Genomic DNA, 15,969 nt, shown 5'->3' with positions numbered 1-15,969 from the left:
AAAGCTTCAGACAAGGAAGATTGAATGAACGTTTCAACTTTTATTTATAAATAAGCAGTTACAAGCAAGAGTCTTCGTAAGACTATATGACATCAAATGTACATAAATACACACTACAACTCTTCTAGTGGGCACCATTGACAACAAACTCCCACTTGACTCAAAGAAGATGTGTGTAGTTCTTCATGCCTAATCCCTCTCGATGTTAATCGAAGACCTTGTTTGCTAGGGCCTTAGTGAATGGATCTGCTAGAGATCTACTTCACATCCACGTCTCCGCGCTGCACGATCTCTCGGATCAAATGGTATTTTCTCTCAATATGCTTAGAGCGCTTATGGCTTCGAGGTTCCCTTGAGTTACCGACAACCCCACTATTATCACAATAAAGGGTCATGGGCTCGTCGACGTTTGGAACAATTTCCAAATACTTAAAGGAATTTTCTAAGCCATACAACCTCTTTGGATGCTTCACAAGCAGCCACATATTCTGCTTCCATTGTGGAGTCAGCAATGCAAGATTGCTTAATACCCCTCCACACGACAGCTCCACCATTAAGGATGAACACAGATCCCGAAGTGGATTTCCTGAAATCCTTGTCCTCTTGATAATCGGAGTCGGTATATCCCGTCATAGTCAGGTCAGTACCTTAGTATGTAAGCATCAAGTTCCTAGTTCTTCGAAGATACTTAAGAACATGCTAAACAGCAATCCAGTGCTCTGGTCCAGGGTTGGATTGGAAACGGCTAACTGCGCCAACGGCGAAACAGATGTCAGGTCTAGCGCAAAGCATAGCATACATGAGGCTTCCTACGGCAAAGGCGTAAGAAATTTTCCTCATGTCTTCAGTCTCTTGTGCAGTCATGGGAGACTGGTCCTTAGAAAGTGAGACTCCATGCCTAAAGGGTGTTTGGCCCTTCTTGGAGTCTTGCATCGAGAAGCGATCCATCACCTTATCAATATAAGATGCTTGAGAGAGCGACAGGGTCCGATTTTTCCTATCTCGAAAGATTTGGATCCCCAGAATGTACGCGGCTTCTCCTAAATCCTTCATATCGAATTGCTTTGCCAGCCAGACCTTAACCTCAGATAACTTACCCACGTCATTACCATTGAGTAGTATATCATCGACATATAGTACCAGAAATACATATTTGCCTTTGTAAACACAAGGCTCATCTATTTACTGTTCAAAGTCGAAGATCTTTACAGTTTCATCGAATCTAATATTCCATGACCTAGATGCTTGCTTTAATCCATAAATGGACTTAAGCCACTCACAAACCTTGGTCTCTTGACCTTCTTCCACGAATCCGTCTGGTTGAGCCATGTAAATGCGCTCGTCAAGATTGCCATTCAGGAAGGCTGTCTTGACATCCATTTACCAGATCTCATAGTCGAGAGCTGCAGCTATGGATAGGAGTATGCGGATGGATTTAAGCATCGCGACTGGCGAGAAGGTTTCTTCATAGTCAATCCCTTCTTGTTGGGTATAACCCTTCGCCACAAGTCGTGCTTTGAACGTCTCGACGTTCCCATCAGGACCCCTTTTCTTTTTGTATATCCACTTACACCCTACGGGTTTAATCCCTTCAGGAAGGTCTACAAGTTTCCAGACTTTGTTGACATACATCGAGTGCATCTCAACTTTCACGGCGTCAAGCCAAAGGTTTGATTCAGAACAAGCCATCGCTTGGCTATAGGAAACAGGATCATCCATGTCAGAGATGGCTACGAGAGAGTCTCCATAGGATATGTACCTGTCAGGCTTTTGATTAGCCCTCCCACTACGTCGAAGTACTACTTGACGAGATTCTGATGAGTTAGGTTGTGTTTCAGTTGGGGTAAGAACAGTTCTTACAGATGAGGTAGAAGCTTCCTCACCCAACTTTTCTTCAAGCACAATTTTGCTTCTAGATTTTGCATCCTTCATAAAGTCATCCTCAAGGAAACGAGCATTCGTGCTAACGAAAGTCTTATCGTCCTCGGGACTATAGAAAGTAAAACCCTTGGTTTCCTTTGGATATCCAACGAACAGACACAATTCTGACCTACTAGCCAACTTGCTAGTCTTTTGCCTTAGCACGTGTGCGGGGCAACCCCAAATTTTGATGTGGCCAAGATTCACTTTACGGCCAGTCCATCGTTCATAAGGAGTACCAGGAACCGTCTTGGACGGAACTTGGTTCAGAATATAAGCGGCTGTTTCGAGGGCATATCCCCAAAAGGAAAGAGGGAGTGATGAGTAACTCATCATTGATCTAACCATTTCCATAAGAGTTCGGTTTCTTCTCTCTGATACTCCGTTTTGTTGAGGTGTGCCAGGTGCGGTAAGCTGAGAAGCGATACCTTTTTCTTTAAGAAAGTCATCGAACTCTCCAGACATATACTCATGACCTTGATCAGATCGAAGGGTTTTGATCACTTTGCCAGTGTGCTTTTCCACTAAAGCCCTAAAGACCTTAAATACGTTAAAGGTCTCGGATTTATGTTTGAGCAAATAGACAAAACCATATCGCGAGTAATCATCGGTGAAGGTAACGAAGTATTCGTCTCCTCCACGTACCTGTTGGCTGAGCGGACCACATACATCAGAATGTACTAGTTCCAGCAACTCAGTGGCTCTTCGACCCTTATCGGAGAAAGGTCGCTTAGTCATTTTTCCTTCTATGTAGGATTCACAAGTAGGTAGTGAACCTATTGCAGAGGCTTGGAGTGGACCGTCCCTCACAAGTCTCTTAATTCTATCTAGACTGATATGATCAAGTCTTAAGTGCCAGAGATATGCTGATTTTATTAGATCGGAGGATTCGGATAGTTTGATCCTCTTTGGCTCCCTAACTAGATCGTTATCTATTTCGGTGTCTAAAAGAGAAGGTTGAGTGGGATGGATGTAGAAAAGACCATTCTTTATACATGCATCAGTGACAAAAGAATTATCAGGAAACGAAATACGAATTTCATCTTAATGAACTTTAAACAATAATCTTGCTCAAGAAGACGAGCAGCGGATATTAAGTTCTTCCCAAAGGTAGGACCAAAATAAACATTATTCAAGTTTAAAGTGCGGTCTTCAAAACACAGCGTCACAGATCCCACAGCCTTCGCGGACACCAGGCTCCCATCACCCCATTTGAAACAGAACTCGCCTTCATCTAAGCTTTTGGTTTTCTTGAAACCACTCAAGGAACAACAAATATGGTTAGTAGCAGCGGAGTCAAGAATCCACGTTGATACATTATCAGATACTAAGCATGCTTCGGTAACTAGTACAATACTATGTTCCTTTGCTTTGAGATAGGCAGGACAGTTCTTTTTATCGGCCTTGTGAGGTCTCTTCTTAGTTCCAGAGGCGGAGACTTTTTGCTCAGTAGCATGTGCCTCTCATTGATTCCTCTTTCTCTTAGTGAGACCTACAGCAGTGTGAAGTTCCTTCATAAGCTTGGTAACAGTGTACTCTAGCTTGTTTATCGAGTAGTTCATCTTGGAGGTATCAAGAGATGCGGGGAGAGTTTCTAAGATCATATCTATGACATTCTTCCCATCAATCTCAGATCCTAGGATTTCCATTTTATTCAAAAAACTAATGATCAGTATCATAAAGTCTCCAACAGGAGTCCTAGCCTTCATATGACAGTTCATAAACTGTCGGACTGCTTGTTGCCTTGCTTGACGCCTTTGCCCTCCAAACATCTCAAGGAGATTGTAGAGCATGTCGGCGGCAATCTCGATGTCACGATGTTGCTTTTTCAGCATATTGTTCATAGATGCTAAGATATAGCACCTCACAATCTCATCGGATCGAAGCCAGGCCATTAAGGCGTCATTGTCCTCTTGAGTTGAATCATTATTCGTCAGAGGAAGACATGGGGTGGTGAGTACCCATTTGTGCTTGTTAATGGTAAGGATGATATTGAGGTTATGTTTCGAATCTACGTCATTTTTGTTTTCGAGTTTGTTTGAGGAAAGGATGATGGAGAGATGGTTGAGAGACATGTTGCTTAAAAAAGTTGAAACAAGTTTATGATTAGTCTTTGGTTTAGGATTTAAGTTTTATTTAAGACTTGATAAAATCCAAAGATGTTATAAACCAAACGATAATTTACTCCCTCAAGAGAAGGCCGCAAAAAATCTCCATTTATAAGTAAATGACACATCATTAATGCTTAGCCAAGATGTCAATACATCAATTTTGACTAGCCACCTTTTAAATTGGTTTGATCACTCATACCCTTTCGCAGAGCCTCAATGGAGGATTACTAGGGATTGAGCCTAAGTGTGCAACCAACCACTTAGTCCAAAATGTCAACTTTGAAAAACAATCCCCCAAGGGGAGGCCTCGTCATCATCGTTTCACTCTCGGACGTAGCTCATTGAGCAATGATCGAAGTAAAAACGCCTTGGAGTACTCCCATTTAAGAGAGGGTCGCAAGAGCGGCTCTTAGTCCCACGTTAATTCCTTCTTTCATTAGTGTTGGGGATCGTGGGTTATAAACAACATATATAACCCTCCCACTTAGTTTTTGGAGTTGGTACATCGACTCTTATAAGTTTGGAAACGGTTTTCCTAGTTATAGAGCGATAGAGCGGACAACTAGAAAAGAATCCTAGATCTTCATGTTCAGAGCAGTGTTAGTGCATAAAGGCACAAGGGACATACTCGGATCTTTTCCTATTCTCTAGTTTGGGAAAGTGCATGAGGGAAGTGTGAACTTCAACTCACTCGAACACTTGAAAGTTTGAGATTACACATCCTTTTATTTTTCGGCTTGTCTACAAGGAGACCTCCCACTCAAATTTTCAAGAGCATATAGATTTTGAACATATGTGATATAGATATAGTTATGAAAACATTTTGAAAACTCATTTGATTTGGATGACAAAAGTTTTCAAGTTTGAAAACAAAAACGGTTTTTCAAAATTCAAACTAGTTTTGTAAAAATTCAATTTCAATTAAACTTTCAAAAATCTAAACATTTCAATCTTACACATAATGTTTATAATCATATGAAAAACATTTTTGCTCAAGAAATTTTTCTCATTAGAGTTCTATAACTCATGGTAGTGGGGCTGAAAATCCGGAATTCTAAAAAAGTGGACTTTCGGAACAGCCGCGCACCTCGGAGTAAAATCGCCATAACTGGCGGCTCCAATGTCCTTTTGACCTGAAACCGGTGGCATTGGACAGAGGACAGACAGAGCTTTAATTTGATTCAATAATCATTAAATTTAGATTTCTGAACAGAGAGTTATGCTACTTTTACTGCGGGTTTTACTCCAGCTCGAAGAAAAAGAAATAATTAAAGCTAGGTCATTTTTAGGTGCGAAAAAGTATCGAGTGTAACGGAACGTTTTAGGATGTTGTTAAAGATTTTATTTGTGTTTTATTAGCAAGGTAATAACATGGTATAAAAGAAATAACAACATGCATAAAACGATTCAAGTAAATAAAAGAAACTAGCAAGACAATATAACTAGTCACAAAATTACTCGAAATTTTCTAAAACCTTTAAAACACGTTTTTCAATATAAAAAATTAAAAACTTTTAGAACTTACTCTAATGTGTTTTAATAACATCCCAAACTCATAGAAAAACAACATGATTTTTAATTTAAAGGCAAGAGCAATAAATTAAAAAAAAATCTAAGAAAACAATTCTAACTTGTCACAAAGTTAGTAAACTTTCGAAAACGATTTTCAAGCTCATAATTTTAAATACATGGACATGCATATCTTTGACCATAGCTCTGATACCATTTGTTGGAATCGATCTAGGGTTTAAGAAAAAGTTTAAGGCTTCGTTAAGCGGCGGAATTTTAAAAAAAAAAATTTCAAGTAAAACAGTTTTTACTAACCTAAACAAAGAGCAAGCACATGTAAATAAAAACTATTATGAGCATAGAAGTTTACTAACCTTTTTAGACGCTTGAACGTTGAGAAGCTTTTGGAAAAAGGTTGCAACGTTCGTCTCCCCTCGCAGCACGTCTCTCTTCCTTCCTCGGCAACTCGGGCAACCACGAAAGTTTCTATCACTAAATCACTCGAGAGAAAATGAATTAGTGTGTGGGCACTTTTAAACACTACGACTTAAGAACGAGTCTTGAAGTCGTAGAGCTAAACACAAGGTCAAATGAGGACCTAGGTGCCAAAACAATAAAACGAAATTGACTAGAGAGAGAGGGGAGAGGGGCGGTCAAAAGGACTAGAGAGAGAGGCTCTCAATCTCTAACTTATGTGGGATGAATGAAATGAGAGGAATGAGGCTCCTATTTATAGGAGAGGTCATACCTTCAATAAGGTAGTTTCCTCTTCTATATTGAATATCACATATTCATTAACAAATCCCTTGTTTCCCTTTTTCTTTTTGGGTGTGTAAGGCATTACTCATGCCACATGGATTTGTTTCCTCATTTATCCTCTCCCTCTTTGGCCAAAATTCTCTATGCCATGCATAGAAAATTTGTTTCCTCTTTTTCTTGTGACAAGTATCTTGATACATTTATGCACAAAATATTCTCTCTTTCTCTTGGGTATTGGGCGCCTATAACACCATCTAGAAAAGGCTTCTAGAAGCTTTTCCATTTGTTCATGACAACATGAAAAATGCCCATTAAGAATTTTCAATAAAATTCTTATGAAATGAAATTAATCCACAAGGCCCAATAAATCTAATTTTGGCCGAGTGATGCATGTCATTAAATGACCATGTCTAAAAATTTATTGACATTCATTTCATCCAATGTCTCAAAAGACAAAAATACCCTTTTGACAATTTTCGTTCTTGTTTTGACTTAACTTCCAGTTTAACTATTCCTACTCGATGTGATTCGTGACAGTGACCTCATGGACCCAAATGAACAAAGCTTGAGCTAAACACTTGGACTCGAAAGTTCACAAACCTTTTCCATGTTTAGCTTAATGTCAACTGACTCCACTAAAGAGTTGACACTGAAAATCTCTCGGTTCAAATGAATTTATTTTCTACTCAAGAATTCTACCTAATTGTAATGAGTGGATCCACAGAATATTATCAGTGTTTACCCTTCATGAATATCATCAGCTAGTCGGGATTTACAAAATTACCATTTTACCCTTCTAACTGTTATTTCCTCAAGTCACATTGTTTCATCCAAAAGAGTCAGGACTCAATTTGGACACTGGCCAGTTCATTTATTCACACTCCAAGGAACAAAGCATGAGGTGATATACATTGCATTTCAACAATCTTGTACATGAATTCCATATCTATGAGAACTTCACAACTTAGTACTTCACCAATAGGCCCTGTTCGGAATCACATAGTGAGGCCGAACTCTGACTTTCTCAAATGAGAATGCGTAAGCTGTGAAATGGCATGTCTCATTTCAGGATTAAGGTAAGCACGATGCAATTCATACGTAGTGACTTCGAGACATAAGAGGTTAAATGGTTTGTTCTTATCTTGTCTCTAGAAGTGCACTGGTCAATTCAGTACCTTCGGAAGATACCTAGAAGAACTATAGAGTCTCCAACTCTCAATGCCCCATAACCAGACATCATAGATTCTCCTAACAATCATATTGAGGTCAATAGTCCTTTGACCCTTAGATTGCGAATATATCGTTTTAAGCAAACTACCAAGAGATTGTTCATGCAAATCTACATTTGTCTCTTCGTAAGTTGTTAAGTTTGTTTATGGACTAAGAGACTAAGGTTTTATCATAAAGCTTCAGACAAGGAAGATTGAATGAACGTTTCAACTTTTATTAATAAATAAGCAGTTACAAGCAAGATTCTTCGTAAGACTATATGACATCAAATGTACATAAATACACACTACAACTCTTCTTGTGGGCACCATTAAAAACGACCTCATGGACGTCCAAGCTTGCTTCTAGAAGTCTTGGATTTGTTTCCTCATTTGTTTTGCATCACTCTTGCCGTACATATGCATTCCTTGTAGAGGAAATTTGTTTCCTCTTTTTCTTTTGGCAAGTATCTTCATACATCAATGCATAAAATGAACTCTCATCTCTCTCTATGTTGGACGGTTTCGGCTTCTAGAAGGACGTTCTAGATGTTTCTTCATTTGTTCATGACAACATAAGAAAAGCCCATTAAGAATTTCAAGTAAAATTCCATGAAATGAAATCCAATCCTCATAGCCCAATATTCTCCACATGGCCGTGTGACATCTTTCATTTGTCATCATATGAAAATGTTAAAAAAAAATTATTTATTGACATTCATACCATCCTATGCCCAAAAAGACAAAATTACCCTTTAGACAATTTTCGTAAAACTTGTCTAGTTCTTGTTTTGGCTTCGCTTCTAGTTTAACTAATCCTACTCTAATGAATTGTGGTAGTGACCTCATGGATCCAATTCAACAAAGCTTGAACTAGCATACTTGGACTCAAAAGTTCACAAACCTTTTCCAAGTTCTAGCTTAATATCAACTGACTCCACTAAAGAGTTGACACTGAAATCTCTCGATTCAAATGAATATATTTTCTATTTATGAATTCTAATTCATTGTAATGAATGGATCCACTGAATATTATCTGTGTTTACCCTTCATGAATATTATCAACTAGATGAGATTTACAAAATTACCATTTTACCAATCTAGTTGCTATTTCCTCAACTCTTTTGTCGCTTGTTAATAAGTTAGAAACGATGTATTAACGAGAAGCTAACAAGTCACATTGATTCATCCAAAAGAGTCATGACTCAATTTACACACTGGCCAGTTCATTTATTCACATTCCAAGGAACAAATCATGAGGTGATATACATTGCATTTCAGCAATCTTGTACATGAATTCCATATGTATGAGATCTTCACAAAGTTACTCATGACATCTTCATAACTTAGTACTTCACCAATAGGTCTTGTCTATATCACATGGTGAATCTAGAACTCTGACTTTCTCAAATGAGAATACGTAATCTATGAAATGACATGTCTCGTTTCAGGATTGAGGTAAGCACGATGCAATTCATACGTAGTGACTTCTAGACATAAGAGGTTAAATGGTTTGTTCTTTTTCTGTCTCTAGAAGTGCAATGGTCAATTCAGTACCTTCAGAAGATACCTAGGAAGAACTATAGAGTCTCCAACTCTCAATGTCCCATAATCAGATATCATAGATTCTCTCAACAATCATACTGAGATCAATAGCCCCTTGATCCTTAGATTGTGAATATACCGTTTTAAGTAAACCATGAAAAGTTTGTTCATGCAAATCTATATTTGACTATTCATTTGTTGTTAGGTTTGTTTAAGGACTATAGACTATAGTTTATCATAAAGCTTCAAACAGACAATGAAGAATGAATGAACGTTTCAACTTTTATTAATAATTCAGCAGTTACAAGCAAGAGTCTTCGTGAGACTTTATTACATCAAATGTACATGAAAAATGACTACTACTCTTCTTGTAGGCACCATTGACAACAAACTCCCACTTTACTCAAAGAAGATGTGATCTGTTCTTCATCCCTAATCCCTCCCGATATTGGTCGAAGACCTTGTTGGATAGGGCCTTGGTGAATGGATCTGCCAGGTTGTCTACCGTTGAGATCTTCTTCACCACCACATCTTCGCACTGCACAATCTCTCTACTCAAATGGTTTTTCCTCTCAATATGCTTGGAGCGCTTATATCTTCGAGGTTCTTTTGAGTTAGCGACAGCCCCATTATTATCACAATAAAGAGTCATGGGCTCCTCGACGTTTGGAATGACTTCCAAATACTTAAGGAATTTTCTAAGCCATACAGCCTCTTTGGATGCTTCACAAGCAATGCAAGATTGCTGGATACTCCTCCAAACTATAGATCCACCATTAAGGATGAACACAGACCCTAAAGTGGATTTCCTGGAATCCTTATCCACTTGAAAATCGGAGTTGGTATATCCCGTCATAGTCAGGTCAGTACCTGAATATGTAAGCATCAAGTTCCTAGTTCTTTGAAGATACTTAAGAATATAGTTAACAACAATCCAGTGCTCGGGTTAAGGGTTGGATTAAAAACGACTAACTACGCGAATCGCAAAGCAGATATCAGGCCTAGTGCAAAGCATAGTATACATGAGACTTCCTACGGCTGAGGCGTAAGGAATTTTTCTCATGTCCTCAATCTCTTGTGCAGTCTTGGGAGACTAGTCCTTAGAGAATGAGACTCTGTGCCTAAAGGGTATTTGCCCCTTCTTGGAGCCTTGCATCGAGAAGCGATCCATCACCTTTTCAATATAAGATGCTTGAGAGAGCGACAAAGTCTGGTTCTTCCGATCTCGAAAGATTTGGATCCCGAAAATGTACGCGGCTTCTCCTAGATCCTTCATATCGAATTGATTTGCTAGCCAGATCTTAACCTCAGATCAGTTACCCACATCATTACCTATGAATAATATATCATTGACATACATTAATAGAAACACAACTTTGTCTTCGTGTACTAACTTTTAAACACATGGCTCATCTATTGACTGATCAAAACCGAAGCTTTTCACAGTTTCATCGAATCTAATATTCCATGACCTAGATGCTTGCTATAATCAATAAATGGACTTAAGCAACTCACAAACCTTGGTCTCTTGATCTTTTTCCACGAAACCGTCTAGTTGAGCCATGTAAATGAGCTCGTCAAGATAGCCATTCAGAAAGGCAGTCTTAACATCCGTTTGCCAGATCTCATAATTGAGAGTTGCAGCTATGGATAGAAGTATATGGATGGATTCAAGCATCGTGACTGGCAAGAAGGTTTCTTCATAGTCAATCCCTTCTTTTTTGGTATAACCCTTAGCCACTAGTCGTGCTTTGAACGTCTCGACATTCCCATCCGGACCCCTTTTCTTCTTGTATATCCATTTACACCATACGAGTTTAATCCATTCGAGAAGGTCTACAAGTTTTCAGACTTTGTTGACATACATCGAGTGCATTTCAACTTTCATGGCGTCAAGCCAAATGTTTGATTCAGAACCAGCCATTGCATTGTTGTAGGAAACAGGGTCATCCATGTAAGAGACGGCTACGAGAGTATCTCTATAAGACCTGTCAGGCTTTTGAGAAGCCCTCCCACTACATCGAAGTACTACTTGATGAAATTCTGATGAGTTAGGTTGTGTTTCATTTGGGGTAAGAACAGTTCTTACAGATGAGGTAGAAGCATCCTCACCCAAATTTTCTTCAAGTAGAATTTTGCTTCTAGGTTTTACATCTTTCATAAAGTACTCCTTAAGGAAACGAGCGTTCGTGCTAACGAAAGTCTTGTCATCCTCGGGACTATAGAATGTGAAACCTTTGGTTTTCTTTGGATATCCCACAAACAGGCACAATTCTGACGCACTAGCCAACTTGTTAGTCTTTTCCCTTAGCACATGTGGTGGGCAACCCCAAATTCGGATGTGGCCTAGATTAACTTTACGGCCAGTCTATCTTTCATAAGGAGTACCAGAAACCGTTTTAGACGGAACTTGGTTCAAAATGTAAGCTGTTGTTTCGAGGGCATATCCCCGAAAGGAAAGATGGAGTGATGAGTAACTCATCATTGATCTAACCGTCTCCTTTAGAGTTCGGTTCCTTCTCTCTGACACTCCGTTTGTTGAGGAGTGCCAGGCCCTGTAAACTGAGAAGCGATACCTTCTTCTTTAATAAAGTCATCGAACTCTCCAGACATATGCTCACCACCTCGATCAGATCGAAGGGTTTTGATCTGTTTGCCAGTTTGCTTTTTCCAGTAAAGCCTAATAGACCTCAAATACGTTAAAGGTCTCGGATTTGTGTTTGAGAAAATAGACAAAACCGTATCTTGAGTAATCATCGGTGAAGGTAACGAAGTATTCATATCTTCTTCATGCCTGTGTACTGAGCGGACCACATACATCAGAATGTACAAGTTCCAGCAACTCAGTGGTTCTTCGACCCTTAGCTGAGAAAGGTCGCTTAGTCATTTTTCCTTCTATACAAGATTCACAAGTAGGTAGTGAACCTATTGCATAGGCTTGGAGTGGACCGTCATCACAAGTCTCTTAATCCTGTCTAGACTGATATGACAAAGTTTTAAGTGCCAGAGATATGTTGATTTTATGAGATCGGAGGATTAAGAAAGTTTGATCCTTTTTGGCTCCCTAACTAGATCATTATCTATTTCAGTGTCTAAAAGAGAATATTGCATGAGATAAATGTTAAAGAGAGCATTTTTCATACATCCATCAGTGACAAAAGAATATGAAAGATAATTACGAATTCCACTTTTTATAAACTTTAAACAATAATCTTGCTCAAAAAGTCGAGCAACAGATATTAAGTTTTTACCGAAGGAAGGAACAAAATAAACATTATTTAAATTTAAAGTTCTGTCTTCAAAAGACAGTGTCACAGATCCCACAGCCTTCACCGACACCGAGCTCCCATCACCCCATCTGAAGCAAAAGTCACCTTCCTCTTAACTTTTTCTTTTCCTGAACCCAGTCAAGGAGCAACAAATATGGTTAGTAGCAGCGGAGTCAAGAATCTACATTGATACATTATCAGCTACTAAGCATGCTTCGGTAATAAGTACAACCTTTTTCCTTAGTTTTGAGGTAGGCAAGACGGTTCTTGCGCCAGTGTCCAAGTTCATTGCAGTAGTGGCACTTGTCGTTAGACTTGTCCACCTAAGGAACCCGGGGCTTCTTTTTGTTTTGAAACTTAGGTTGGTTCTTCTTCTCAGCCTTGTGAGGTCTCTTGTTAGATCCAGAGGTGGAGGCAGTAGCATGTACCTCTCTTTGAGTCCTCTTTTTCTTAGTGAGACCTTCAGCAGTGTGAAGCTCCTAACAGTGTACTCTAGCTTGTTCATGGAGTAGTTCAGCTTGAAGGTATCGAAAGATTCGGGGAGATTTTCCAAGATCATATCTATTTTGGTCTCCCCATCGATTTTGGTTCCTAGGATTTCCATCTCATTTAGGTTACTAATGATCAGGATCATATGGTCCCTAACGGGAGTCCCAGCGTTCATGCGACAGTTCATAAACTGTCTAACTGCTTGTTGCCTGGCCTGAGGCACTTGGCCTCCAAGCAGCTCATGGAATTGTAGAGCATATCTGCGGCAGTCTATATGCCACGATGTTGTTGTTGAAGTACATTGTTCATCGATGCCAAAATATAGCACCTCGCAATCTCATCGGATCGGAGCCAGGCCGCCAAGGCGTCGTTTTCTTCTTGTGTCGAATCATCATTCGTTTGAGGAAATAGTTAGGTGAGTATCCATTTGTGCTTGTCCACGGTAAGGACTACGTCGAGGTTATGTTTCAAGTCTACGTAGTTCTCGCCTTCGAGTTTATTTGAGGAAATGATGGTTGAGAAAGTGTTGAGAGACATTATGCTGAAAAGTTGAAATAAGTTTATGATTAGTCTTTTGGTTTAAGATTTAAGTTTGTTTAAGTTTTTAGGATGAACAAGACAGAAAAAATCCAAACGTGTTATGAACGAAATAACACTCTACTCCTTCGTGGGAAGGCTGCAAAGAGTCTCCTTTCATAAGTAAATGACTCATCATTAATGCATAGCCAAGATGTCAATACATCATATTTGACTAGCCGCCTTATAAAAAAGTGTGATCACTCACATCCTTTCGCAGAGCCTCGAGGGGGGATTACTAGGGATTGAGTCTAAGTATGTAACCAACCACTTAGTCCAAAAGATCGACTTTGAAAAACAATTCACCGAGGGGAGGCCTTGTCTCATTGTCTCACTCTCAGACGTAGTTCATTGAGCAATGATCAAAGCAAAGCGCTATTGAGTACTCTCATTTAAGAGAGGGCCACGAGGGTGATTCTTAGTCTGGCGAAAATTACACTTTTCATTAGTGTTAGGGATCGTGGGTTGCAAACAACAAGTATAACCCTTCCACAGAGTTTTTATGGTTGGCACATCGTTCGGAAACACATTTCCTTGTTATAGAGCGATAGAGTGGAATTCTAGAAATTGAACAATAGATCAACATGTTTCTAGGAAGAGCTGTGTTAGTGCATAAAGGAACAAGGTACATACTCAGAGATTTTCCTATATTTTCTACAGTGGAAAGTGTATGAGGGAAGTGTGAACTTCTAACTCATTTGAACACTTGAAGTTTGAGATTACACATCTTCTTGCAGTTTTTCGACTAGTCTATGAGGAGACCTCCCATTTAAATTTTCAAGAGAAAATAGATTTTAAACATAAATGATATAGATATAGTTTTGAAAACATTTTGAAAACTTATTTGATTTGGATGACAAAATATTTTCAAGTTTGAAAGTGAAAACGGTTTTTCAAAATTCAAACTAGTTTTGTAAAATTTCAATTTCAAGTAAATATTCAAAAATTAAAACAATTCAATCTTACATATTATGTTTATAATATTTCGAAAAACATTTTTTCTCAAGGAATTCCATTTGAGTTCTAGAACTCTTGGAATGGGAGTCGGAATTCAGAATTCAAAATTAAATTTTCTAGAAATCCTAGAATCATGGGCAGCGAACACCTCGGAGTAAAAATACCGTAAACGGCGTCTCCCATGTCCAACTGAGCTAATTCCAACTGTTTTGGAAAATAGACTCACAGACCTTTAATTTGGTTCAAGAACCAGTCAAATCTAAGTTCCAAGCAGAAAGATACGTTCCTTTTACAATAGGTATTTTTTAAGCTCAAGGAAAACTAGACAGAATTCCGGTCGGGACTTAAGTGCAAAAGAGTTAAGTGTAACTTTTAGAACTGATTCTAATGTGTTTTAATATCATCCAAAGGCTGTAGAAAATCAACATGCTTTTTAATTTAAACACACGAGCAATAAATTAAAAAAAAATAACAATTCTAGCAAAATTATAACTCGAGTAAATTCAAGAAAACGATTTTCAAACTCATATTTCCAATTACATGTACATGCTAACACTTTGACCATGGCTCTGATACCTTTTTTTGGAATAGATCTAGGGTTAAGAAAAGTTTTATCTCTTCTAGCAAGCGGCGGAATATAAAAAATTTCTTTAAAACACGTAAAACGATTTTACAACCTAGACAAAGTCCATGAACATATAATTTAAAATTTTAAAACTACATTTAGTTTTTACTCGGTACCAACCTCGAATGGAGCTTGAACATTGAGAAGCCTTCGGAAGGTTGAAACCTTCGTCTCCCCACGCAGCACGCCTCTCCCACTAGTCTTCTTGAACCTGTGAGCAACCACGAAAGTTTCTACCAATAGAGTCTTAAGAGAATGGTTGGATTTAGTGTATGGGAACTTTTAAACATGATGACTCAAGAACAAGTCTTGCAACCAAAGAGCTAAAACAAATTCTAGGTCTAATGAGGACCTAGGTGCCAAAACAAAAGAAAAAGAAGGGTTAGAGAGAGAGAGAGATGGGCGGCCACTTTTATAGAGAGAGAAGCTCTCAATCTCTAAAATTGTGTGTTGTGAATTGTGAATGAGGTGGGATATTTATAGGAAGAGGATTACCTTCAAAAAGGTATTTTCCTCTTTTCTATAGAATATCACATATTCATGAGCAAATCTTCATTTCCTCTTCCTTACCTCATGGACGTCCAAGCTTGCTTCTAGAAGTCTTTGATTTGTTTCCTCATTTGTCTTGCCTCTCTCTTGCCGCCGATATGCATTCCTTGTAGAGCAAATTTGTTTCCTCTTTTTCTTTTGGCAAGTATCTTCATACATCATTGCACAAAATAAACTCTCTTCTCTCTCTCTCTCTCTCTCTCTCTCTCTCTCTCTCTCTCTCTCTATGTTGGACGATTTTGGCTTCTAGAAGGACTTTATAGATATGTTTCTTCATTTGTTCATGACAACATAAGAAAAGTCCATTAAGAATTTTCAAGTAAAATTCCATGAAATGAAATGAAATCCTCATGGCCCAATGTTCTCAACATGGCCGTGTGACATCTTTCATTTGTCATCATATGACAACGTCAAAAAGAAAATTTATTTATTGACTTTCATACAATCCTAAG

The sequence above is a fragment of the Urtica dioica genome, chromosome 7, assembly GCF_054948205.1.
Source record: "Urtica dioica subsp. dioica isolate 48M chromosome 7, U.dioica_male_clone48M_v1_H2, whole genome shotgun sequence".
Lineage (NCBI taxonomy): Eukaryota > Viridiplantae > Streptophyta > Magnoliopsida > Rosales > Urticaceae > Urtica > Urtica dioica.
The sequence above is the reverse complement of the archived record's forward strand: the minus strand, read 5'-3'. Positions refer to the sequence as shown.